Source organism: Zonotrichia leucophrys, chromosome 1, assembly GCF_028769735.1.
Source record: "Zonotrichia leucophrys gambelii isolate GWCS_2022_RI chromosome 1, RI_Zleu_2.0, whole genome shotgun sequence".
Classification (NCBI taxonomy): Eukaryota; Metazoa; Chordata; class Aves; order Passeriformes; family Passerellidae; genus Zonotrichia; species Zonotrichia leucophrys.
The window spans coordinates 40,019,152-40,045,809 of record NC_088169.1 but is presented as its reverse complement, the minus strand read 5'-3'; the positions used below and the strand labels follow the sequence as shown (position 1 = coordinate 40,045,809).

The 26,658-nt window shown below is 42.1% G+C and overlaps 1 protein-coding gene and 1 long non-coding RNA gene across 6 annotated transcripts in view; one reads left to right on the top strand and one right to left on the bottom strand.

The window, feature by feature from the left end:
- CLYBL (citramalyl-CoA lyase) overlaps positions 1-26,658 on the top strand; it is a 165,967-nt gene that overhangs the window by 96,515 nt on the left and 42,794 nt on the right. The gene's annotated exons all lie outside the window — the stretch shown is intronic.
- The window catches only part of LOC135447325 (uncharacterized), a 71,751-nt gene continuing 69,153 nt past the window's right edge, over positions 24,061-26,658 (bottom strand). For both annotated transcript variants that reach the window (XR_010440073.1, XR_010440068.1), the window contains 2 exons: positions 25,361-25,432; positions 24,061-25,219 (listed from right to left, as the gene is read on the bottom strand). This is a non-coding gene — a long non-coding RNA (uncharacterized LOC135447325). The remainder of the gene's footprint in view (positions 25,220-25,360; positions 25,433-26,658) is intronic.

The window sequence follows — 26,658 nt, the reverse complement described above, 5'->3', positions numbered from 1 at the left end:
CCACCATGAATCAAACCCATGCCATGACATCCCTTTAACTTAGAGTGGAGCAATTTATCTCTGTTGAACAGAAGACAAAACACATGGATTATGATTTCCTAAAGCCCTGGTTTTTACATATTCTGTGAATAACTGTCTTCTCCAAATTGTGAAAGATTGTAAACCTCTGCTTTATACACCAAAAGAATATACTTTCATGGAACAAGCTGATACCCAAAATCTCTGGCTTACTGACAATGGAGGGCATCCAGAGCCACAAATCTAATGTGCACTCACATACAGAATAGAACACAAAATGCAAGTATTGCAATTTTTCTAGTCCCTGCCGTAAAAGCCATAACAAATGGGGATGGAGCATTAGGAACTCTATGCATTTTTTTATTCCCATCTAAACCTGCACAGCTCTGCAGCCTCCACAGTATGCAGCAGGCTCCACGGGCATGAAAGCTCTTAATGCATCCTTAGATCACACATTGCCGTGCCCAGAATTTGGGGTCCAAGCAAGAAATTCTTTTACAAAGAAGTGAGAAACTTGCCAGTTTTATTATTATTATGAGTAAGTCAAAACATCCAGCTGCATTTGAAAAGTTGCTGTTTTGACAGTGTTTTTTACAGCTGTATGGAGCACGTGCAGTTGTTAGCATACCTAAATGTGCTGTCCAAAGCACAGTGTATAACTCTCCAAAAACAAGTGTACATGTCTGTAAATCCAGCCTGCCACAGATTTGGATGTTAATTTCAGCTGCTTTGCTGAGGTTGCTTATTTTTCTTTTTGTCTGTAATATCACAAAATGAACTGCCTTTTTGTCTATCAATAAGGAAATTGATAAGCTGACTGTGGAGTCTGATCAACACTTTGCATCTTTTTGAAAGCATAAATGAAATTCTCGTGTTTTCTGAGGCTGACTAACAATTTCTATCTTTAAGGCAGCCTGGTTGCTCTGAGATTGCTGCTTTAACTCCTGCATAACACAGTGCTGCCTGCTGTGGGTCGCTGTAATGGCTCTTTTGCTATCCTTCTTTCACTGCAGTGCAGCAGGGCTACCCTCTCCAGAACAATGTACTTACCAGTTATTTCAAGACTGGGAGAAAATAATTATAAATACTTTCTTTATTTTGATCACTGAGCTCCAGAAGACCATAAATCCTTGTGTTGTTCCTCATTTGGGAGCAAATGGTTATAAAGATCCTGGCTGTTCATTTTAGGATGATTATAAACCATGACTTGCTCATTCTTTCTTCCTAACTTGTTACAGCCTCTTTCTAGATTGCCTTAAAATAGCTGCTCCTATGCCAGACTTCAGATAACTTTATCTTCTAAGGTTTCACAATACAATTGTGCATTAAAAGGGGATATGTGGAACAAATTGGTATTTTCTTCCAGCTTAGTCAGGTTATTTGGTTACATTTTAAGCTTTGATTCCACACAGACCAAATCTTCCACTCATTAACCAATTATTTTTAAATAGAATATTTATAGATCATAATTTAGTATGCATTTTCTTGAGAAAAAGGGCAAATTAATACATGTAAACATGGATGAATCTATTTAAATACGCTGTCCACAAAATCCTTACAATATGTAAACAACATTTGTTATGCCTTGGAGATAACATATGATTGGACTCACGAGACCCTGTTTATCCTACCAAACATTTTCTTTTATAACTTCAAAGGGAATTTTATATATTTATGGCAATAGCAGGGTGTTAAGTGCAGCTAGACAGAAATTATACCTCAGCTATTTAGTTAATGCCAATAGGGATTAAATTAGATTTTATAGCTGTTAGTAGAAGTCTGTTTTGTAGCTAACAAGTGGGATTTTTAAATCCTGGAAAGCATAATCCTATTATAAAACTGGCAGCTGAATTAACATTATCTAGGAAGCAAGTCTTCACGGATTAACATTTTTTGACATTAACAAAGAAAAACTAATGCTACAGGGATATTAGATGCTTTTCCCAAAAGTAGGAAAAAAAAGAAAGTGAATATAGGACAAGATAAATGGCACAAATAGTGCAGGAGGGGAAAATGGAGTGAAATATGCATGAGGTGAAATCTGGGAGTGGTCATGTTCTGCCTCAAATACAAAGGAAATACACTGAGTAGGAAGAGATACCACAATTGATAATTCATATATAACCCACACATTGATTTGTACATGCCTTGTGGCTAATTCTCAGTTATCCAAATGAGCATGGGACAGCCACAGAGACCTTCTCCTGTCCTGGGAGGCTGCCTCTGCATTCCAGCTGTAGGAAGACTGACAGCAGTGCAGAAGGAAACTCATCTCTTTACTGAAAGGCCCATCAAGCTGTTCCACAGAGACCCTGATGGAGTTCTCCTTACACACTTTGAAGAACAGTTCTGGGACAGTTGCTGCAGGCAGTGGGACAGGGGATGAGTGGGAGAATGAACTTGCTTGTCCTGCAATACATAAACTGAATAGCTATAAGGGTATGTACTGTGTCATATTTCAATTTAAAAATCTTTGTCCACAATATGGTTGCAGAATGAAACTTTTATTACTTAAAATTGTGAATTATGCATCTCCTGTAAGTTATTTTAAATGTTCTGTAGTTAAAATCCGAGGCTTTACTTAATCACAGTTGCAGCACTGAAATAATGAAATTAGAAATCTTCTATGTGGTGGACTAAGAAGAATCCACTTAATAAACTCACCAGTCACAAAAACATGACAAACTATTTCTTCTAGATTTTACAACATCATATTCAGTGTTGCTGGCCCAGTACAGATTTTATGGCAACTTCTTTTTTTGCCTCATAAGTTTCTTCTTTCTTATCAAATAGACAATTTCAATAATTACAAATGAGAGTGTGAAATACCTAAGTGGCCAAGCTATCTTTCCTCCTCTGAAGGCAGTGCCATGAGGAAGAACCTTGTAACCATTATTTCAGTGGGAAAATACATATCATTTGGCATCAACAGGACCAAGATTTATACCCTATTGAATGCATTTTGCACCAATGATTATGAACCCTACTAGGAATGGGAAATAGCAGTTCACCCTCTGTTGTGGCTCTTTTTCAAAAATCTGTCCTCCAAATGTGTTCTTTTATTCCATAGGCAACAGACCATAAGCCTGATGCTTTAAAGCACACAGGGATCTTGTAGCCACTGCCACAGAGGTCTGAGGTGCTGAGAGTGTTGAGAGAAATGGGCATACAACGTGCCTGTGATTTCTCACATCAGGAAGGGCACAAACTTCATGTCTCCCAGGAGCACATGGTCCTTGATAAAAGATCTGCCTTTCCTTCCCCCTTAAGTAATGAGCAGTGCTATGGCATTTTGTTTCCAGGTTTGCTGTCAGAGTTGGAAGGTATATACACTTGGCCCTTAAGATAGGTTGTTTTTAAAATGTTTGTCTATCTCCTCAGCTTGGGTCAATAGGCTTAGCTCTTCATTTTCCATATGGAAGCAGCTGTCAAGTGAGAAATAAAGAAAGATCATGTGGAAATACAGAAAAATTATGTTATATGACCAGAGAGTTGCAGCCGCATCACCTGACTGGATACTCATTATCTGCCTTCAGTCTCTGGAAGAGAGAGATGGAGATGCAAGGGGGCAATGGGGTTACTGAGCAGAACACCCTTCCTCCATATGATCCTATGCCTGCTGTGACTGGCTGCTGCCTGGCTGTGACAGAAGTTATTGAATGGGGAGGGAGGGATGAAGGATGCTTGGCTCTGCCACCCAGCACTCTTGGATCTGAGTATGTGTTTTCCTGGAGTAGATGCTCTGTAGAAGCTCCTTCAGGACCAACATGTGGAAAACAACAGCAGCATCACCTGAACATTGCCAGCCAGGGCACCTGACCTCAGAATCTGGCTTCATGTTTTCAAATTTGCTTATCATCCATGAGGTACTGTGGAGGTACTGAGGAGAAAAAGAAATGCCCAGAAATGTGAAGGTGGGTTGTGGTTCTCAGTGCTTGAGGCTGTTACAAGCAGCCCTGCACACATATGCTTTATTTTGTAGCTAGAGGTGATTCATGCACTGAGCAACCTCTGGGTAGTGCTTGATGTGAATTGACAGAAACTAGCAGAAAGAGCAACTGGCTTCTAACCTCTGACAGCAATTCCCATTCTTGGTCATCAGACATCACCTCTTCCTACATCCACCTACATTCATTGAGGTGTGGTGCTACACAGCAAAACCTTGCATGGCTTGTGCCTTCATGGGGGTGATGTTTCCTGCAGGAAAAGCAGCAGCTCTTTGCCATAAACAAGGGCTCTCAGAGATCTCCCACACACACACTTTTGTGTGTTTGTTTGTTTGTTTTTGTTTGTGGGGTTTTTTTTTGTTTTTTGTTTTTTGCCATGGGATCTCTGGGATTTCATTGTGCTGCTAGTGGTGAACAGAGCCACAAGTCTCACCTGTCAAAGCCATATAGTCTTGGAAGGCAGACTAAGGTCAAAAAATATAATAATAATAATAATAATAATAATAATAATAATAATAATAATAATAATAATAATAATAATGATTATGATGATGACGATGACTATGTATGTTGTGCATATTTAACGAGTAGTAGTGGGCACTTCAGATAATGGCAGAGGCAACATCTATGAGCTGGTTGTGTCCACGGTAGCTGGAGGTAAGGAGGCTCTTTTCCAGTGTGGTCCAAGAGCTGGTAAGTGGAAGGCAGGGTGTGAAGAAATGCTAGGGAAGCAAATGAGGTGCTGCTGAGGAACAGTGGAACAAAGCAGCAGCTTCTCAGTTCAATGAAGTCTTGCCAGGGGTTTCACATTGGGCTGCCTACTTTTACTCTCACTGTCCAAGAGAAGAGAGCTTGTGCTGCCTTTTAAATAGGCAAGATACATGCAAGAAGTTCCCACCTTGTCAGCCAGACAAGTGGCACCCTGAACTCCATAAGTGCTTAGGAAACTTAGAATGTGTTGTAAATCTGCTATGGCTATCAAGCTCAATTCCTTGAGTGAAGCAGAGCATTTATAGAATTGTGACTTTTTTTTGTTTTACTGATGAATGTATCTGGCAGGGGAAACTAGAACTTCCATTTGGGATCATTTGTCGCATTAGCACATTCCCTTTGAAGTTGCTTTATGCAGCAGTGTCAAAAGCTTTCTCACATCTTGACTGCCCTCCACAGTCTCTCAACACCTCTCTCAAAGTCAGTGGCCAAAGCTGGAGATTGCATTTCAGGAGCAGCTTCACCAGTGCTGAGTAATTATCATGAAATCATGATGTCAGCTTGTTTTGTCCTGTCTTCTTTACCCAGGTCGAATCAATAGATATCATGAACAATAGACTTTATTCTTACTTCATCATGCAGCTTCACAATTTCAGGTATTTTGAAGCATCCTTAGCACTGGAACATGTTATAGTTGCCTTGAGTTAACTTTAAACAGCTGCATTCAAGAGTGCTATTCCTAGACATACCCCTGAATGTACTCTTAAGTGCTTGAAAGTTTGCCTTTGTGCCTACTAGCAATATTTCTGTCTTCTGGTGGTGGCTTGTTGTCTCTTTCATGCCAAGGTTATCAGACAAATATTTTCTGTCTGAGGCACTTGAGCAATCAAAATTTGCCTAGCAGACTGACAAGAGACACATGCAAAGCACACAAGCTGTGGCTTTTTTATTTTAAGATGGCTAGGCTAGAAAAGAGGAAATAATGGTCATGTCCATGGTGGCATCAGTAAAAGGCTTACTGAAAGCTGATGGATCAGGGTCAGAGGGGAAGCCAGAATACAGGAATGTCTTGATGGTGACTGATCAAGGAGAGACTGTGGACAAATATGTCTTTAAACAATTGAAGAACAATTGTTCAATTGAATTGAACAATTTGAATTGAATCTCAAATTCTTTCTGACTCTCATGGAGATCTTTAACCATGCTAGAATTTACTGACAGGAGCACATGATGGGTCACAAGACACTCAGATTTCTGGAATGCAAGAAAGACAAATTTTTGGTGGAAGTGCCGAGCAACTAACTAGGGGAGATGCTTTGCTGGAATCCTGAATGAAAATGAACTGTCAGTCAATAGCAGTTTTGGCTGCAGGAGCTGTCAGATGCTGGAGTTTATGATCCTGAAGGCAGTGATGAAGGCAAGGACACAAGACTTCAGCTGTAGACAGAACCAATTCCACATTAAGCTTCCCCTGGAGGCAAGGGAGCTCATAAGGGCTAGTCAGACTGCAGTGACAATCTGCACAAAATACAAAAAAAAATCATCTGAAGGGTGGAAGAACAGGCAGGCATGGCAGACAGCCAGCTTGTTGCAAAGGGAACTCGTGATTTAACTCAAACACAAAAAGGAAGAATATAGGAAATGGATGCAGGAATGGGCTCCCAAGGAGGAATGCAGAAATATTACCTGGATATGTAAGCATAGAATGAGGAAGGCCAAAGACTGGCTGGAATCAACAGCCACAGCCTGCCTGAAGGAAGATGCTGACTGGAGACAAAGGGAATAAAGTCTTTGCCATGCAGGTGGTCAGCCATTGGAAGAGGCTGCTCAGAGCACTGGTCTATCCTTGCTCCATGGGGGTATCCAAGCCCTGGCTGGGTGAGGCCCTTATCAGCCTGGTGTAGAGTGGTAGATAACCCTGCTCTGAGGAGGCAGATGGATGAAGTGGTCTCCTTTCCTTCCTGAAATAGATGTGTGATTGCATGACTTTCTTAGTGGTTAGAAAACTTGTCCAGGAAGCCAGGAGCACAGGCCTATTTGTCCTTATCTGGAGTGATGACAGCAGCACCCTGCTTGCTAAATAAAACTCTGGTGCTCCATCTGTATGTATGCACCCCTGTGGAAGAGACATCCTCCACCTTGCTTTAAATAAGTAGATATTAACTGGGCCACAGACCAAATCTAGGCCTGAAGCTGACTTTCTAGCTTAGTGGTCAGGACATGAAACACGAGAAGACAGACCTGGATTTATATCTGTGCTCAAGGGACAGATTGTACATTTTGGTCTATGACTCTTTTTTCAAGCATCACAGTGCATGTGTCCCTGTGTGGTTCTATTCCTAGTTTACTGACATCATCAAGAAATCAGATCCTCAACAGACATGAAACTGATACCATCACTATACTAGTAGGGAAATTTTCATTTCTGCATTTTCCTAATAGCCTGCCAGCTCCATGAGCAGCTTGTCCTGTTTAAAGACCTTGAAACAATGCGTGCAGTTTTTACTGCTTTTCTAATTGTAACTAGAAAATTATGCATTTTACTTTTAACTGCCAAGAGATATTTTCTCCCTCCCTTTCTACTCTTCCCTCACCTGTTGTAGTTCAATAAACAATTCAAGCCAGTTCTTCTTTTTGTTGGAAGGGCCTGGATAGAGACTGAAAGGATCAGAAAAATTAAAAAACTATGTTCTTGCAGCTGCTAAATCCAGCACCTGGTTATTACCAGTTTCACCATCAATGAGGCTGAGCAAGTGTTCCTCAGATCCCATTAACAGGTCAATTTCCCTTGCCGTTAGTCTGAGAATTATCACCTCTTACTGTCCATAGCCAAATATATTGTTAGCAAATTAAAGGCAAGATTTCTCAAAGTCAGAGATTAAAGGCAAGAAGCTTGCTGTCAACTTTTTTTCAACAGAAGTCGGATATTAGGCTGTTATTCCAAATTCTGTTCATCTAGAGATGTAGCTATGAAATGAGCAGCTGCAAGTGTGGCATGCTTGAGCATTTTGTAGAAATAAGTCGGAGACTTCACTGATGCATGTTTTATTTGCAAGTAAAAATTCAAAGCACTGTATCACTCATCTGGGCTGACCCACATGTGAGGATCTGTATGTGCAGCATGTTTCACTGATCCTTTTGTAGAAGGTGATGGAGGAGGAGGAGCAGCTCAACTGGGTTAAGCACAGTAGATGGTTTAGATAGGAGCTTCTGGCTACCCTGCTGCTCTTGCAGTTGATTAGCTGTTTTCAGTAATTATGCATTTCCATCAGGGGTGCAATGGTTATCACCTCTGGTAATGAGATTACTCCCATTTCATACAAGTGTAATGTTCTGCCGGCTCCCTTTTGGCACTTTACACGTTTCCGTGCCTCGCGCTTCCAGCGCTTGCCGAGGCTGCACACCATCTTCTCTCCTGTGCACTCATCCAACCACGCAAATGGGTTCCCCAGCATTTGTCAGTGGAAGCAACCTACAGGCCTGCCAAGGTAGCCTCACAGCACGTGCAGTGAAGAGCCTGCTTTGCTGTAACCACAGTGAACTAGTTCTGGGGTTTTTGTTGTTGTTGTTGTGGCTTTTTCCCAAGTGGCTGCACCAGGCTGTCACAGAATGGGAATTACATGTTTTTCACTTATGTGAAATCATCTCTGTAACCCATGACATAGCATCCCAAAGCATGGCTTTGCACCCCAATCACCATAGTAGCAAAGGCACTATCCTTTCATCACAATATTGAAAAACTTGCAGACTTTGCCTGGATTTCCTAAATACAGAGTACTCATTCCCCAAAGCGCTGTTAAAAATCATTATTGTCAATTATAGGACAAGCCAGAGAAGTGGACACTGATGTTGCATCTGACTTAGACAATTGATTTGTCCATTCTTTTGGTGGAAATTTCCCTGGAAATCTTTTAAATGGCAAGAAAGAGAAACACCCTAAAAAAAAAAAGAGAAGTAAGTCATTGAAGAAGGTACGAAATTGTAATGCACACTTCTGGAGCATAACAAAGAGGAAGGAGTATGCAGTGAAACATTATACTGCACAGAGCTGCAGATTCCAGGCATTCCTTTTGATGGAGCCTCTGAAGGAAGTATAGAGGCTGTGTATCCCTTTTGAGGCAGCTTTACAGGTCACAGATCTGGCCTAAACAAAAGTATTTTTTTTCCAAACTACTCCTTTCATTTTCCTCCTCCTCATGTCAGGACTCCAGCAGAGTTTTGTAAGCAGTCCAAGGGCCATCCTGGCAGCATCTACCTCCCTGCCTCTGGGGACTGATTCCAGGTCATAGATCAGAGGGAAGGTACACTTCACAGAGTGCCTTGGCGCAAGCACACCTCCTTTCATAGGTTTTTTTTTCCCTTCCAGAGTGTGGCATGAAAAGGGCAACACTGTAGGCTACCAATCAACCACCTCCTTAAAATAAACCCCATCATCACAGTATCTTTCATGTAGACATCCCAGGGTGTAAGCTGCATGGTGCAAAGAAGGGCATCTGGTTTTCACCCTGTTCTGGAAATTGAGTACATAAATGCAGGTTTTGCCAAGAAATATAAATGCCAGTGCTTGAGCAGCAGCCTTGGAGTGTGGAGACATCCTGGACTCTCCATGTGATTCCAGAAGCCATGTGACAAGATCCTTTAATGCTTTTTGCCATTAAAATTGATCCAAGATACCAAAAGATAAGCTATGAAATTCCCCTTCTGTGTGAAGCTGCCAGATTTCCAAAAGAAAGAATCCCATCAGAGACCAGAAAAAACCACTGTCTCTGCAGAAAACCTCTCCCTGTCACTTCCACAAAAGGTCTTCATCCTGAAGGTGCTGCTCAAACCAAGTGCTTCCAAGCAATTTAGGGGAAAAGACACTGGAGGTGCCTTCTTTAGGAAAGGGAAGACCTGAGACTCCTGCACCAAGAGGAGGCACAAAGGAGCTGCCAGAGGAAGTCCTGCCACTCAAGGAAACAGTCTCCTCCCTTCCTGCTTTTCCATGTATGGTTTCTTGCCCACAGCCCTTGTTTGCAACGTGCTAAAATGAAACAGGGTGGTGCATTTGCTTTCTTTGGGCTTTAGAGAATCAAGCTTTTGGAGGCCAGGCACCAGCTGTGACGTTAAATTGATAAGATCTACATTTCAACAGAGTCAGACATTTAATTCACCCTTGAAAAGTCAGAAACCGTATTTCTGAGAATCTGCTATTTAGGCGATTATTTGACTATGCTCTTTAATTCAATTTAATCTACTCATTCTAATTATATGCTCATTTATTCTCAATCTGAGAATAACGGTAATAAAAAAAAGAATATAAAATTTGAGATTTTTTTGAGCATTGCATGAGATCACTAAGCCAGGGTCATGTATGTGCTGTGAAGACAAAACCAGATTTTCATTGAAAAGGTTTGATAAGGGACTTGCATTGTTGCAGAGGGATACACACTTGGAAAATCTCACTATTGAACTTGTTACTTCATGTGAAGCAATAGCTGCAATAATAAGAAAAAAAAATCCCATCTAATTTCCTGAAAAGGTGGGAGGTAGAGAGAATGTATTTTAATAGCAGTTGTATCATTAACTCTTTGAGATGCCAGTGTATTTCAGTGTTCTCTAAACACAACTGTACAGTAAAAGTGCCAGTGCTGGCACAAGCAGCATCTGAGAAAGTTCCCCGTTGTGCCAAGACTGTGACATTGCGTTCTGCTGGAGATCTCTCTGGCTTCGTTTCATGCATACCTAGCAGATTTAGCAGATTGTGAAAATGAATGTTTTCCATTCTCATGGCTGATTTTTGCATGCATCTGTTCACTCATCTAAACCTTAGTTACATGCTGCTATGAGAATGAAAGGGTATAATTTTTTCCTTGGAAATTGGGATTGTTTCATGCACCACAATTTCTGCTTAAGGATCCTGCACAGCAATTGTGAAACACTTGTCTCACTAATGTCTTAGAAAAAATTATAGCTACAGGGATGCATTTCTCTCTCCTTCCGCATGCATATCTGGGCTTCATGTAGTAGGAATTATGTGCATAAATCAAGAGAAAAGTACTCCCCCTAGAATGGAAAATACCTGTTGGCAGGTACCAAAAGATAAATATTTAAACATGGCATTTGCATATAACATTAATAAACCCACACTGATTATGTTGCAAATTCTGTATTGTAATTCACAGTGCTTACTTCATATACCAGGTTGCAAGTTACTGCGAGTGCACAGAGTTTGCCAAATTGTTTGAATATTGTAGCTGTGCTATATTACAGGGCTTACACAGGCATTTATGTGCTGAACACTCCTCATTTTATTTTTCTTGAAAAAACATAGCCTGGCAATTAGGTCAATACAATGAGCTTGAATAGGGTTATGAGAGAAAATGGATGTATGTGACACTCCAGAATTAACAGTGTTTGCACTCTTGCTTCTTAAAAGTTACCTATCTGGCATGTAATGTTTTTATGCTGTAATTTCTCTATGTTAACCATTCTAAATAACCTTTAATATTATTTTTTTTTTACATAAAGGAAGAATTAAAATGGCTTAACCACATTCTCATAAGAGATCTAGGCAAAGACAAAGGCTGAGATTCCGATAGCTCTCAGCCCACCCAGCCCTTGAAACATTGCTAGTAAACAGCACAAGTCTGGAGTTTTTCTTCAAAATTATTTGTGTTCTGCAGATTTGTACTACCTTTGTTGCAGAGATGTACTTCTGTGAGCCTTGTCCCCATGCCACCAAAATTAACATGCACCGTCTGAAAGGTAAAGACAAGGATACAAAGCCAAAAAGCCATCAGTAGGAGCATTGTGCCCCACAGCACTCTTAGCACACTCGCTTCTTGTGCATCCAAAGCACCCATTAAACCTTTATATCACTCTTCAGAGACTGTAATTTCTTTTTCCATAGCATAAAGTTTACTGGTTCTTGTCTTTTCTAAGGCACCCTCTTTGCTGGGTAGTCACACAAAAGGAACAGAGCTAAAAAGTGAGTCACATTAGTCATGCTGTGTAAGGTCCAGTGAAGTGGATTTCCAATTATTGCTAATTTATTCAGGGGTAAATTGTTGCACTGCGAGGGGGCGAGCAGTAGGGGTGGGTGCAGAGCCCAGCGGGCGCCTGGCGGGGCACGCCGTGCTCAGCCTGTCGTGGTTGCTGCATTTCCCAGAGCCTGGCTTCAAGCTGCAGGCACACACATGCAGAGGCCCCTCTGCCACCTCACAGAAGGACGAAGGAAAGGCTGGGTTTTGTTGTCCCCTTGCTCCTCTGTGCTTGCTCTGGCCACCCAGATTGCACATGGGAGCTGAGCTGGTCCTGGTCACAGGAACCTCAGGTCTGCTCTTGGGCTGGGTCCTGCCAGAGGCTTCTGTGAGGATGGGGTGCTTCCTGCCCATTTCTGTCACCTGAACGTGTAGCAGTGCTGTGGGCAGCATCCAGGGACGCAGGAGGTCTCAGGGTGAGCCTCCACTGTCACACGTGCTTGGCTGCACACAGCCACAGAGACAAATGAGAAAGTGTGGCCATGAGCAGCAGTGGGCTTCAGCTGGCATGCTGTAGTCCAGGGAGCTCCTTGTGGAACACATCTCTCCTACCTTATGTCCTGACACAGTGCTGCTCCTTTAGCTTTGTCATCAGTGTGGGTTCCAAACCATTGCACACCAGGCACTGCTCAGCTCTGCATTTTCTTCCCTCCAACTTCCATGGCTCCAGCAAGGACACGTAGGAGAATTTGTATTTTGATTTCAAGACCCTGTCTCGTGCAGCCAGTACATACGCTGTCCATGTTCTGGCAATGTAAGGTAGGAAAAGTCCCCAGTCACCTCATGGAGCAGCTAGTCAATGCTTTCTTATGCAACTGGAAAGCTCACGTGTGTGGGCACCTCAGCCAGTATGATCAGAGCACTGGATAAAGACATCTTTGCAATTTTTAGCTACACACTGTTATGATTGAGAGCAGCTGGTTTGGTTTTAGGGGTAAGCTGTGTGTTTCTGGCTGGACAGAAAGCAGCTGCCCATGGGAACCAAGTCTATCCGGGCCCTTCCCCAAGGGCCACTCTCTCTGCTCTGACTAAAGGCTGTTTCCCAGTTGAACTTGCCAGCCTTTCTCTGGAAAGGAGCTAGCTACTAATTTTCACAAGCTGTGTCTTAGTGAACTTTTGAGGACCTTCTGAAAAGCTGAGGATCTTTTCAATGAAGTTTAGAAATGCTACTTTAAAAGTCTCATTTAGCCCATCCAAACCTCTAAGTCAAAGACAATTAAAGTATTGTATCATAGCAATTTTCTCTGCTCAGGGATCACAGTGGTACTTGCAGAGCCAAAAAGGCTGTATTTTCCTTCTTAGACTAGGAAGAAGTACACTGAAACAGGTGGGGTTTGGAGCTTTACAGGTTGGAATTAATCCTGCTGTCTCTTGCATTAATTTAAAATTTCCATTCTGTTAAACTCAAAGGAAAATCATGTTTCTTCAAGGAAATAAAATGCCTTTAGACTTTTTATGATCCTGCATGCTAGGGGGTAGCAACAGTAAGAATAACCAATCTTATTTTACCAATACCTAAATAGCTTATGATGCTTTGCAAAACTTTCCTGCATATTTCCTGCAATATGTTTGTGCTAATTTGTCATAGAATTGCATAGAATTGGGCAGAAGGTTGTAAAGTGTTTACATTTGTGAAGATTTTGTTAAACTGGAATACTGCTGTATTCTCCACCGGTCTGATATTTTACATAATGGAGATGTAAGTTTTCTTGCCTTCTCCTTTTTTCTTTTTCTATTGCAAAATGTAAGAGCTGAGAAGCAATTAGAAATGGTGTTTTTCTTTTGGCAACTAAAACCTGTTAATAGTTGGAAAGTTATGTTTGCGGCATAGATTGCTAATAAAATTCGCCTCTTCCTGCCAAAATCAGAGATTCCAATTTTCAACATCTCCCCTGTCTCTCTCTCTGCACGAGCCATTCACACCGAACTCGCTGTACTTCTGGCTGTTTTGCTCGTGCACTCTGTCAAAAAATATTTTCTGCATCTCTAATTTCATCAAGATATGCTTGACTGGGAGTGTCAGCATCACCGAGCAGTGGTGTTTAATTCAAAATTCGCTGCGTCCGTGGCTGCGGCAGTGAACAACTGAAATATCAGTGAGGAACCAGACCTCCGAGGTGCCGCGGTTTGTTGGAGTGTTTGTGCAATTAGGTGGGAAACGTCACTCTTGTGTGACTGCCCGTGCTTCAGCAGTGCTCTGTTGACCACATAGCATCCATTTCTAGTATTTACATCAGCAAAGGGTGATATGTAAAAGCTCAGGATGTAATGGTTGTGTGTGCCATATTATGAGAAATATAATTTCTCTCTTTTCGTCTCCCTTAAGTCATAGTAACGCATTTTTAAATAGCAGTCTGCAGTGATATTTATCTCGTCGTGCAATTGCCAAGGTATTCTGATACTGAGATACAGTCAGCAGTGTTCAGGCTTTGGTAGTCCTGAAGTCAGATGTGGGTAAAACGGCAAAGGTAAGGGCAAAGACTTTAAAAAAATAGATGGAAAAATGTGGGGCGTCTGCCTGTCTCTTAAATGTGGATTATTCTGAGGGACATCAGTCTTTTTTTGAAGTGAAGCTTTAACATTCATGTGTTCTCACTTTCACTGTTGGTTGTGATCTACCCTGGACACAATGGTGTTTTTCTCCTATCCTGGCTATTTTATTGTCCTTATTTTCTTGCCCTGCTTTCAGCACTGGTGTGCTGGGAGAGGTGGATGCCCAGGCTGTCAAGTGAGTGACATCAAGGCATTGCACTTCTATTCAGAGCTGGACATGATATTGCTCGGTGAGGGGTCATGTGTTGGGAGCAGGCAGCTGCCTGGACACTCAGAAGTGTGGGGTACAGCTGGGCTGGTGTGGCCCAACATGGAAAACTGGCCAGTGAACTCAGTTCACATTGTGTGTAAATCCAAGCATTGCTGATCTTCCCCTGATTATATTTAGCAAGGGAATTGGGTTTAGGGGGTGATTGTTTTGAATGATGAGCTGTTCATTACATCTGTTTTCCTTGACTGCTGATGTGAAATAATTGACAGATGAAATGTGAGAGGATAATTTCATGTTTCACACCAGTGAGTCCATTTTATTTGGTACCCTTCTCACATGATTGGGGAAGACTAGTGTCATATGAATCCTTTGCCTCACTGAATGGTGAATCAGCAGGTCAATGATGAGGTCATACCAAGACCTCCTGAAAAGCTTTTTATTGTTGTTTGGGTTGAATTGGGTTTTGTGTCTGAGTAGGTTTCATGATGCAGCATGCAGTTTAAATACTTGGTTCGTATTTATTCCTGTTTGGCACTGCCAAGGATTGCAACTCTCTGACATAAACAATACTTGGTAACATCCTATTTTCTGGCAGGTTTAGCAGAGTCACTAGTGGTTGATCAGACACAGACAGTGGCCAGTGCTTGCAGTCCAGGGATAAAATCTTTGTCTTGGGAATGAGCAGTACTTGCATGAGCTTGTGACACCTTGTCAGGGAAAACTGTGTGCTTGGGCTCTGCCTGCATCAGGCAAGCCTAATAAATCATGGAATTTAATCAGAAGAGAAGGGCCAGACACAAGTGAAACAGAACCTATGGTAGGTTTTATCCTGGTAGAAGTGTCCTTAACTGCTTGCTTTGCTTTAGATGCAACTGGCACATAGCAGAGGGCAGCCCTGTGTGCTGTGAAATGTAATGACTGATCCAAACCACAGCAGGTACTCCTGGTGGAAATGAGACCTTAGTCACCAGGAACAGCTCCCCAGAGCAATCACCGGTGCTCAAAGGCTGCTGCCCAGTGCAGAAACTTGCAAAGCAAGGCAAAAGTGCAGAAAGCCCCCTCCTTACTCCACTACAGAATTTTTGTGTCGTAATTCTGAAGCTTCATGGAGCTCTGTAAAATAATATTTGTCTCATGTCTTCTAGTGGCAGTGCTTGATTCTGAAAAGATGACAGCATTTCCTTCTGCTGTCCCCATAACAGAAGAGGGTGAGGGAGTCAGAGCATGGCTGCTAATGTGAGCACAACATTGCTGATACCATCCTGGCATTCAGAGTCCTAATCCTTTCCGTATTTCTGAGGTGCCTGCCAGTAGAATTTCCTTGATGCACCAGTGCTCTGGGAATAAAGCAGATTTCTAACTTACAGTGGGCTCTGCACAATTGCCACCTCACACACTCCTAGCACAAGATAAATAATTGCTCTACGTTTGTGCTTCTGTCAATGGTTCTATTCTTGAGGCTGTTCCAGTCCCAGTGCTCGCTCTCCCTGCCAGCAGGTGCAGGAACCTCAGCAAGGGTGGTCCAGCTCGGCACACTCTGCCAGGGGCTATCCTGTGTTTCTCAAACACAGCTTCTCCAGCCAGCGGATGAGCCCCAGAGGGAGCCCTAGACAGTCCTGCGCTGGCCAGGAGAAGCTGGCAGCCACACAGGGCCTCAAGGATGTCGTTTATAAAGCTGGGAAAAAAATCCCCTCCCGCAGTGTGGTGCTCTGTGCCAAGGCCATCATCCTTCCAGCCAAGGCAGGCTGGATGGGTCTCCCACAAGAGCCTGTCAGCCCCTTTCATTAGGCAGCCAGAGGGGCTGCTGCTGAGTGATGCACGGCACCTCCTTCACCCCATGCGTGCTTCCTGCCGGCCCCGGGAACGAGAGGCTGCGATTAGAAACCAAACTCCGGTTCTTCTGCATGACTGTGCAGGGCATTTTGGTATTAGAAAACACCACACCCCCCCCCCCTTTATTTATTTATTTAAAATAAACAGTTTGGGTTGTTTGTTTTTTTCTGGCATCAGTGCTTTTGTTCTCACCCCCCCACACCCCCTCCTCCAGAGGTGTGGGTATGTGGGGGATTATTTGGGATGTGGATTTCAGGGTTTTGTCCATCTTGTTACAGCGAATGCATCACCTGCGTGACTCAGTCATTCTGTGGCTGCCTGGGGAGAGAGGCCTTCAAGAGCAGTTGCAACAATAATCCTGTCTCATTACGGCCCATGGCACTGCTGCTGTGAAAGTAGGCAAGCTAGCAGATCTCCTTCTTAGAAAATACCAGTCTAGCCGTGCGGAAAAACTACCTTCTATTACTGGGTAGTCAACACTCTACTGTGGGCTTCCGTAGATGGGGTAATTTAAATCACAATAATTAAAATGAAAAGTGATGCCAGGATAGAGCAATTTCCCTTTCCTTCATCTGATATATCTAGTGGGAAAAGAAACTACAAAAATCTCTGTTGATAACAAAAGAAAAAATCAAAATAGCCTGTGGGTATACTAAATATTTGTGAAAAGCAGATTTACAAAATCCTCATGATGATCTGTGTTTGTCTGGTGATCTTTTCCCCTGCATTTGGGGGCAAATGCTCAGACTCTATGCAGTCAGTGAGTCCTACTTTAAGTCACTAGCTCAGTTTGCCACTCGCAGTCTGCCAGGCTTTTCCAAACCATAGCCCTTTCACTGGCAATTCCTCCATGGGTATTCACATCTTCTGGTGAATACCCATCCTTCAAGTACAAGGGCTGGAATAAGTTTAGGTACAGGTTTAGGAGATCCTCTCCATAAGAAAGAACTGTGAACTGTCACTGAAGGCTCTTGCAATGAATTAATCTCTTCCTATAAATCCATCTGGGACCCCTGGGAACAGTGGTTCTAGTACAGCCTTTGTCCTGCTGTAGCCACCATCGTGGGGCAGCAGAAAGCTGCTTCCCTCAGTCCATCCTGTGGCCATGGCTTCCCCAGAAGCTTTCCCTTTGCCTGCTTCCAGGCCTGGCCAAGGAGCTCCCTGGAGCCACATGGGGTCCTCCAAATTGGGGCTTCTGGAGCTGGAGTTTGGCTCACTCACACTCCCACTGAGTGGCCAGAATGGCACTGCCGTATTTTAGAGAATTCACTGCAGGAACATCCTCCCAAACCATAGATGTCCTTGCCAAGGAAGGGTAGTCAAGCTTATGTTTTCCATAAGAAAGATGTTTCCTGAATGATATTTTTTTTTCTCTGATTCTCTGTATTAACATATTTTTTTAAAGAGAAAATATTTCTTCTCATATGTGACTGTGTATTTTAAATATAATTAAAGGGAAACTAGTCTTTTTTTCTGCCTCTAAAGAGTTGAATTTATACATTTTAATATGAAGATATTCTCAGTAGGGAGCAGGAGCCTATCATTGGCTTCTAATACAGGCAACACAAACTGCAAATCTAAAAGAAAGGGCTACGGCACAGAAAGGAGGAAGCGGATTTTAGATGCAGAGGGAGAATACAAGTATTTAGACCATATCTGTAGCTATAAAGCTAGAGATAAAAGGCTTTTTCCTTTATATTTTCTTTTTATTGTTTTTTTATAGTGCAGTACAATACAAACATTACAACCTGGCTGACTCCTGCAGAGATGCCAGGCACTAGCATCGTGTCCAAAAATTAGCTTTATACATATGCTAAATTAAAGATTGGCAGCCGCAGCAGCACAAATCCCATATTGGCAGCAGTTTGCAAATCCCACGTTGGCAGTCTTCTCCACATGAAAGAAGAGAGGAAATACAAAGGGCAAAAAGCCCAAGAGTCTTTCTCTAGCAAATAGCAGCGAATGGAACACAGAAACTATCTGCAGGGAAAAAAATCTCCAGATTACTGGAGATAAAAGAATATAGCTGAATCTGTGATGAGCTCGAACAAGGGCCTATTTACACCTTTTGGAGAAAGAGACATTATTAGTAAGCAAATGTTATTTTGGTGGAAAGGGTGGGAGTCTGCTGCCAGACAGAGGACAGCACTAGCCCCTGCATGATCTGCAATCAAGGGGGGCTGGATTCTTCTTCAACAAGAAGTGCAAAGATTCCTTTCAATCTCTTTAATTTGGCTTTTGCTAAATGTATTGGACCTAAAGCATATAGGGTGAATTGGGTTCTCCTTTGCAAATTGTGTGTTTTGATTTATCTACAGAAATAATTAATTGCGTGTTTTATGAACCAATCAAAATTGGCGTTGCTTTCAATTCATTCATCCGAACATCCATGTTTTCATGTTAATTCTGTTTATAACTGTGTTCAGGGTGCATTTTACAGCAACAAGTGATTTCTCTTACATGTATGGTTGGCAGCAGTTCAATGTAGGTCTGCTCAGTTGGGATGGATTACTTAGCTCCTTCAACCTGCCCACCTGTGTAATTTTGGTTGGTCTGGCTCCCTTCTTTTTGGACATGGCTCTGGTGCACAGCATCCCCTGCCCTATTGCATTTGGCTTTCCCACCCTCTGCAGTGTGGTGCATGAACCACCACATCAGCTAACCTGCCACGGAAACTGTGCCATTTCCAAGATGCTGTTTATTTTCAGCGGCTCACACAATACAGAAGCATGTGCCGGGAGAAAACAAAGACCCTGTAAAGGGAATCAGAGCTGTGCTTGGAGTCTCCAGCCACCAGGACCATCTCCTGTGCCATCCAGACCATGCAGAGGGAGAGGCAGACTGCAGGTGGATCTGGAATTACAGAGCACTTCAGTGTCTGTCCTGCAGGAGAGGGAGAGGCAGGGGCTCCAGCAGCTGCAGGGAGGACTTAGCAGCAGAGCAAGAGCTGCAGGATGAGAAGGACCACATACATAGCTGATGGACTCCCCTGCAAAGAGGGAACAAAACCACTGCCATGGCCACCTGGAAGCTGGTGATTGCACAGCTTTCTCTGCTACACTACCAAACATTCGTGACTGCAAAGTGAAAGCCAGCAGAGCTGTTGGCCCTCTCTTCTCACAGATGATAGACACATGGGTTGTCAAAATGCTTTTTGTTGCATTGGCTTTCCAGCTGCACCAAGAGATGGGATCTAAAGGCTGGACACGGGATGTAGATGAGCAGAAAGTGTTGTTACTGTACTATTCGTTACTGACCTCTGCTAGTCATGCTCTGGACAAAGGCCCTTAGGTTTTTCGCTGAGGCACTCACTGAAGCCTGGCTGTGCTCCACACTTGTGGTGGCTTTCTCTGCCAAGTCTGATTTTGCACGTTCACTCCATGGAGTCTTCTCTCAACTCTGCAGCCCTGGTTTTGTTCCTAGGGTTTCTCTAGAGCCTGTAGGACCAGCTGTGTCCTTGAGTTGTCTGCCTTTGGCTGTGGATGCCAAGATGCTTCAAACAAGAAAAATTACCAAGTGGCACGTTCCAAGCAAATCAAAAAGCAGCTCTGTTTCACACAATGAATAGTTAGACTCATTTTCCTTCCGATAGTGTGGCAGTGAACATGAGTCAAAAAGCAAGAATATATTCATGAAATAATCCAGTCAAGGACTATTAATCACAAAGGGCCTACCACTCGTTCCAAGGATCTCTCATCCACTCTAAGTAGAAGGAGAAAGTTGTTCTCTTCTTACTGCTGGGAATTGACGCCCTCTGTGAAAGACGAATGCATCAAGACTAGCTTCCAAAATACAAGACAGTGAGCAGAAAGTGCTTAAACTGACTTTTTGGTGATGTCTCTGACCATTTGAAGGCATCACACAGACCAGAGGATGCGACTTGGACCCATGCTATTCTAGGCTGATGAATGCACATCTTGGCTCATGCCAAGCATATCCTTATTCCATGATTGCATACTGTGCCTGCAGTACATTAAACCATTGAGAAGAGTTCTGGGCAGGTTTTTCTGGAAAAACTTGCTGTGCTGGGAATCTCTTTTGTTATCTCAAGTTTAAGTTTGATTTTTATAAATCCTGAAGCATTAGATGAAGTTCAGAGGAAGATCTGTAATTATGTATAGGCTTTGCTGTGTAAAATTCCTGGCTCTCACAAAATCAATATCATGTAATTCATAGCCATTAATCCTAGTGAGTAAGCCTGTAAGGAGAAAGTCCTTAGGCCATGGAAAGTTTAGGCTCTGTGTCTGCTCCTGGGAACAGAGAATTTTTGACAGCCTCTGTGAAAGATGAATGCATCAAGAGCAGCTTCCAAAATACAGGAGAGAGAGGAGATACAGCTTAGGCTGACTTTTTGGTGATGACTGGCCATTTGAAGGCATCACACAGACTGAAGCATGTGACTTGTATCCATGCTATTCTAGGCTGACAAATGTGCATCTTGGCTCATGCATCAAAGTTAAGCCACTCTCCTCGTGAATCATCCTGGTCCTGCACATAAGGGAGGGTAACCACATCCAAGGGACAGCCAGGTGGCTTTGGAAGGGTGGAATGGAAGGGGAATAAGAAGGAATCCATGAGAAATCCATGGTTAGCTGAGGGAAGTCCAGTAATTTTTGTGCACACACAGCCTCTGATCTGGGCTACAGTTACCATTTTAGAAGTTCTGAGCAGCCTTCACCTGGCAGAGGGACCTTATGTTGCATCAGTGCTTCACATCATGTGGTCGAAATTATTTTTAAATCTTGGATTAGGTGCTTTAATCATTAGGCACACTTCCCTGCTGACAACAGCTTTGGTTTTTGTAACTTTTTCGTAGTTCTTATCCAAAATGCTAGTGATGCTTCTCTTTGCTTATGTTCAAGAACTTATCATTCTTAGTGAAGCATTCAAGTGCTTGAATTATTTGTACATGCCTTGCATCTTGATTATAGTTAAAGCAAACAATACATATTTATCTATTTTAATCTCTTTTTTTCACTTTGCTCCTTTTTGCTTCCATTGAAACCTATTTCTATTCATTATTGTCTTTCTGATGATAAAGTGACCAGAATTAGAAGTAAAAACTGGCAGTGCTGTTGTTGCTGAGCTGTGCAGTGATGGAGATGACATGATACAGCTCCATTGGCCCTTTTCTTGATTACTGCACAGTCATGTAGCACATCCCTCTCTCACTCTCATCCCTCATTAGCCACACTGCCACTTTGGCTTTGTCTTTCATACTCATGGTCTGTGGCTTTGAATTTTGATTTTATCCCTATCTCTTCTTTATTTATTTTCATCCTCTTGAACCACTTTTATTTCATGCTACGGCCACTAGAAATTTTTACTAGGATGATGTTCACATTTTCTCCAAGACCATCAGCATAGATGCAAATTAGAGAAAAAATCCAGCAGGAGTACTCTGGACACTTTTCTTAACTCAATCTGATTATTTTACTGTTTATTTCAGCTTTTGATCTGCTTAACAATCTTTTCCAGCAAAGCATCTTTTCCCCCTTGAACATTAATTTTGAGTGCTCAGATCTCAGTGGTAAAACATGTAAATTGCACTGAATGTGTGAGAAAATCTTAAGCAGTAAAATGCTGCTGCAATGCATAATTGTTGGAATTGTCCTCCTGACTCCACTGTGTTATTTTCCTTCTATTATATCACAATGGCATGAGCACATATATCAAAAAGCTGAAACGTGCAGGAATCATGACCATCTACTCCTCCCCCATGTCCTGTCAGTTTCTTCATCCCAGATTAGTGTCTGTTGGCTTGGGAAGCAAAGAGGGAGCAGATGGACCACAAAATGAGATTCTGTAACCTTCTTACCCAATAGATCTGCTTTCTGCATGTATTCAGACATATTTACTTACTGTAGTGACAATTATCAGTTTTATTTCTTTTAAGAAAACCAAACAACTTCAGCTCAGTATGAAAGAGCAAACTAATTTGTCTTCTGGCACCGTTACTGTCCATATAATTTCAAATCAATTAGGAGAAATGTGGCTGAATTCCTATCTGCACAATACCTGAATATGCCCATTAAATTCATAGACATGCTTAGATATAAGGGCACAAACACAGCATGTACTTTCTCTGGACCTTTAGGTAACTTTTTATTCTTCATAACACAGGTCACAAGAGCAGAGTTGTTTATTTTCTTGTTTACTTTGAATACATTATTTGGACAGCCACATGAAGCATCTTTTTATTTGTAAATGGAGTTGGATACAAACATGATGAAATAATAATAATAATAACTGCAAAGCTTCAAAACTATTTTGTGATTCTATGAAAATGCATCAAGTAAAGAATTCCCTTTATTCAGAAACTTGCATGTTTCCTGTGCCTCATTCAAGATGTACTCATTGAGAGCATGAGGCGTATTTTAAATGTGAAAAAATTAATAAATGCTTGGTTAGGGGGTAGCTGTGAATGAAAGCTGCCCTCAGCCATGCAGCATGTCAGTACAACCATACATTGAGCTCAGATCCATTGCTAATGTAACATTCTTATAGCAGCAGAGGTCTCTACCTCTGCTTTTCATATTAGCAAAATGTTGTGTGTCTGATCTGGGATTGGAGACAACAGCCCAGAAAACACTGAGGTAAGATTCAGCCTGACTGTTGTAGCTCCATAGGAAGAAGGTGCTTCAGCTGTGGGATCTGGGTGCCTCCAAAGCCCAAATAATCTCAATGCTGCAGGCAGCCACTCTAGAAGATAAATCTCCTTGCAGATATACTGACCTCTGTAACAAAACCTCTAGAAAAAAACCTTAGAACAGACACCACACTTGTAGATGACACAGGCTGGATGCAAGGAATCCAAGTGTCTTGTGACAATGCATTTGGCCAAATAAAATGTGACAAGCTCCTGTAATGAAAAAAGTGCCTTCACTCTCACGCTGAGCCAGTGGGACTTGTCCAACAAGTATATGGCACACATATGGCCCTGCACTGGAAGCACTGGGTATCTTCCTTAGGAGGAAAAAGGAACATGTTAAACCTAGTGGTTGGAAACCAGAGTTTTAGGATGTTTAGGAACTGGGGAAAATAAAATCAGGAGGTAGAGACTCCGAGTGCAAGAATTGCCTGGCTGCCTTATACACACGAGTGCATTGCCAAGAGCTGCAGGTGTTCAATCAGGCTGCTTTTATTTGAGGTGCCTAACGTGGATTTTGAAACCACCATGTAGGCAACCCGGCTTGAAAATTGACCTTAATTTCTTCTAATTGCATGTCTTATTCTTCATTATTTTTCTTGTTAGAGACAGAATTTTGAAAGGCGATTCACTAGTGCAGCTATTTTTGACTCATCGCTGCCTGTCTTACTTTGTGTTATTTAATGGGTTCCAGTGGCCATATGCTGCAGAGAATCCTGGAACAAAGTGAGTAAACTGGGAGGCATTGCTCAGAAGGATAAATTTCACAGTTGGAAACACACTTAATACTAAGCCTTCTAACCAGTTTTTCCAGAAATCACAAGCTTGATTGCCATGATATCTGAACATGGCATTAGCTACTCTAATGAGGAAAATAATTGATATGCTATGGAAATTAGGTCTAATTAGATCTTGTTAAGATAAATATCTCAGTTCAGCTGAAAACTTGAAGAGATACATTTTGCAGCATTCCAGATTATAAATATGACCCTTGTTCTTCACCCCCCTCTGCGTCTTGGGTTACTACTGGTAGAAATGGATGTGAAAAGCCTCCTTATCACAATCACTACATTCTAACCCACTTGACATGGAATAAGTGACAAAGATGCTGGATAGTTTAAACTTTACATAGGCTTAAAACCCATTTATTTTTTACATTGGCTTTAGACAAAGAGCCAAATTTCAGAACTGTGCATCAAAATGTATCCTGCCTATTAATTTTCTTACATTAAATAAATATATTAATATTTATACATTTTCAGATCCATGGCAAACAGTGATCCATGGCAAACAGTGTTCTTCAGTGCTCTTTACCACTCTTTTCAGTGACTTAAGAACGGCATGCATGCCAAATTATATCAATACCATCTTAATGGAGGACAAATATTGAATACAAACGCTAACAAAATCAAAGTCCCTTTTACATTTTGAAGGAAAAAGAAGAAAGTAAAAAAATATATGAGATAGGCCATCCAAAAGGTGGCTAAATTTCATTAGTATTTAGATGACTTATACCTCCAGGTATACTATTCAAGGTACTGCCAAGCAATGGACCAAACTTATCTCCCCCCTTCACTGGTGGAGTTGCCATGGTACTCAGAGCAGATGAAACCTTGTGGGCAGCTGCTTTGTTTTCTTCCATCTTGCAAAAAAACACAGATTCAAAATATTTACTGTCCCAGTGGGCTCGAGTTTCCATCTTGCACACTGACACTTCCACAGTGTAAAAGAGATGGGAATCGGTGTTCTGCAATAATTTTAGTTTGATGTTTTTTCATTCTCACAGAATAAGCTATTTAAAATGAATCCTTTAGAAGTCTGTCTTCAGATATTATTTTTTCAGATCCTCTGAGCTAATGACCTACAAGCCCTAAAACAACTTATCATGTAACATCACAGGCCATTTTAAAAACATAACATATCAAGGAGTCAATTTCCCTTATTTGATGCAATTCCTATGCCATCAGCCTGGCAGAGCTGGCAGCCTTAGACAGCTGTTTCTGTTCCCTGCAGCCACCAGCTTGCCTTCTGGGGAGCAGGATGTGCTGGAGCAGAGCTCCCTCTGCTCCCTGTGCAGAGCCCCAGGGACACAGCCTTGGTGCACCAGTGCCGCTGGGAGCCAAGGGCATGGGGAAAGCACAGGGGACCAGTCTGGGCCGGGGATTTGTCCATGAGCACCACCACTCCAGGAGGCAGATCCACCAGGCAGTCCCTGCAATGATGAGGGTCTGATGGCTGAAAGCACAAAGGCTTTTTCTAGGGAAATCCACTCCCTCTGAAAAACAAGAAAACAAAAATCCATCTGTGTGTCCTCTTCGTGGCAAGTCTTGAGCAAGGGGAAAGGTGAATGATCTGATGCTTGCAGTCATGGTTCCTGACAGCTTTTCAATGTCCCTGTGTCTTGATGAATACGTACCTCTGTCCATTGACCTTTTTTCTTATGAGTGTGGGGGAAACTGGCTCGCAGGGCATCTACTGTGTCATTTCCCTGGATGAAGGAGAATAATAAGTGAGTAAAACAAGATTACTCTTCCTATGACCTTTAAATATTAATAAATTAAATATCTATTTGCATCACTCATTTTCTATTATTAATGTATTTATCTTCTGTTTTTCTTGGTCTGCCTGGTCATTACCACCAGAAGATTCTGTATCTTCCATTTCAGAAAGTACTTGCAAGAATTAAGAAGATTCCCAAAGATTCCCTCCATGTAAATATGTACATATATAGTCACTGGATGAGATACCATGCAGACCAGCAGCAGATGTATGCAGATTTCTTCTGTGGCAGCCTGTAGCAATGATTTCACTATTTAAGTCACACAGCACTAAGGCAGCAGTTGGGATTTTTTTAAAAAAATCTATTTACTCTTTTTGTTATAAACCTAATGATTGCAGAAATGAGAAATCAGCCTGCAAACAGTCCAAATTTAAATAAAATCACCCCCACACTAGACTATAACAGTGGCAGATGGACAGAGGAAGAAAGTGTATATAGTCATATTTTTTGCCATTATAGTATAGACCCTTTCAGATTGCAGCAAGCAACTTGCCATCTGCAAATCTGAGTCTTTCCTTTTCTGCTGAGGCACTGATTCAAAAATCATGATTTGTGAAGTTTGAGTTAGAGTATTAAGAGGCTTATCTCTCATTTTAAAGGCATACTGATCTCCTGATTTTGCTTCAAACACATGGGAAAAGCATCCTGAAAATTTCCCTCAGCTTCCTCTTAGGACAAAACCCAAAGCCACTGGCTCACTCTTAGGTATGTGGTGAGGTAATGGGTTCTGCACATGAATAGCTTTTTGTCAAATAGTCTCTTATTGCTGTTGTTCTCTGGCTTTTGTTTGGTTTACTCTTTGAGGAAGCGGTTTGCTCTATGCCTATAGGATATGTAGATCACACTGGGCACCTTCCTTACAGCAGCACACATACTGACAGCAGCAATGAGCGCTTGGGTTTAGCGCTGACCCTCTGAAGAGAGAAGAATCTGATCACTGTATAAATGTCATTGATTTTTAGGGCCAGATTTTCATTTAAATGGCCGCTGATTTAGTGGGTGTGTCAATTTAATACAGATTTGCAAACAAAATCTGAGCACATTTTAAAAACGTTTCAGTGTGTCTACCCGCCTCTGCTTTCCACAGTTTTATCTTACCTTAAGTAAGGGTGTGCAAAGGATGTGAGCATCACAGAGATCAGACAAACATGCAC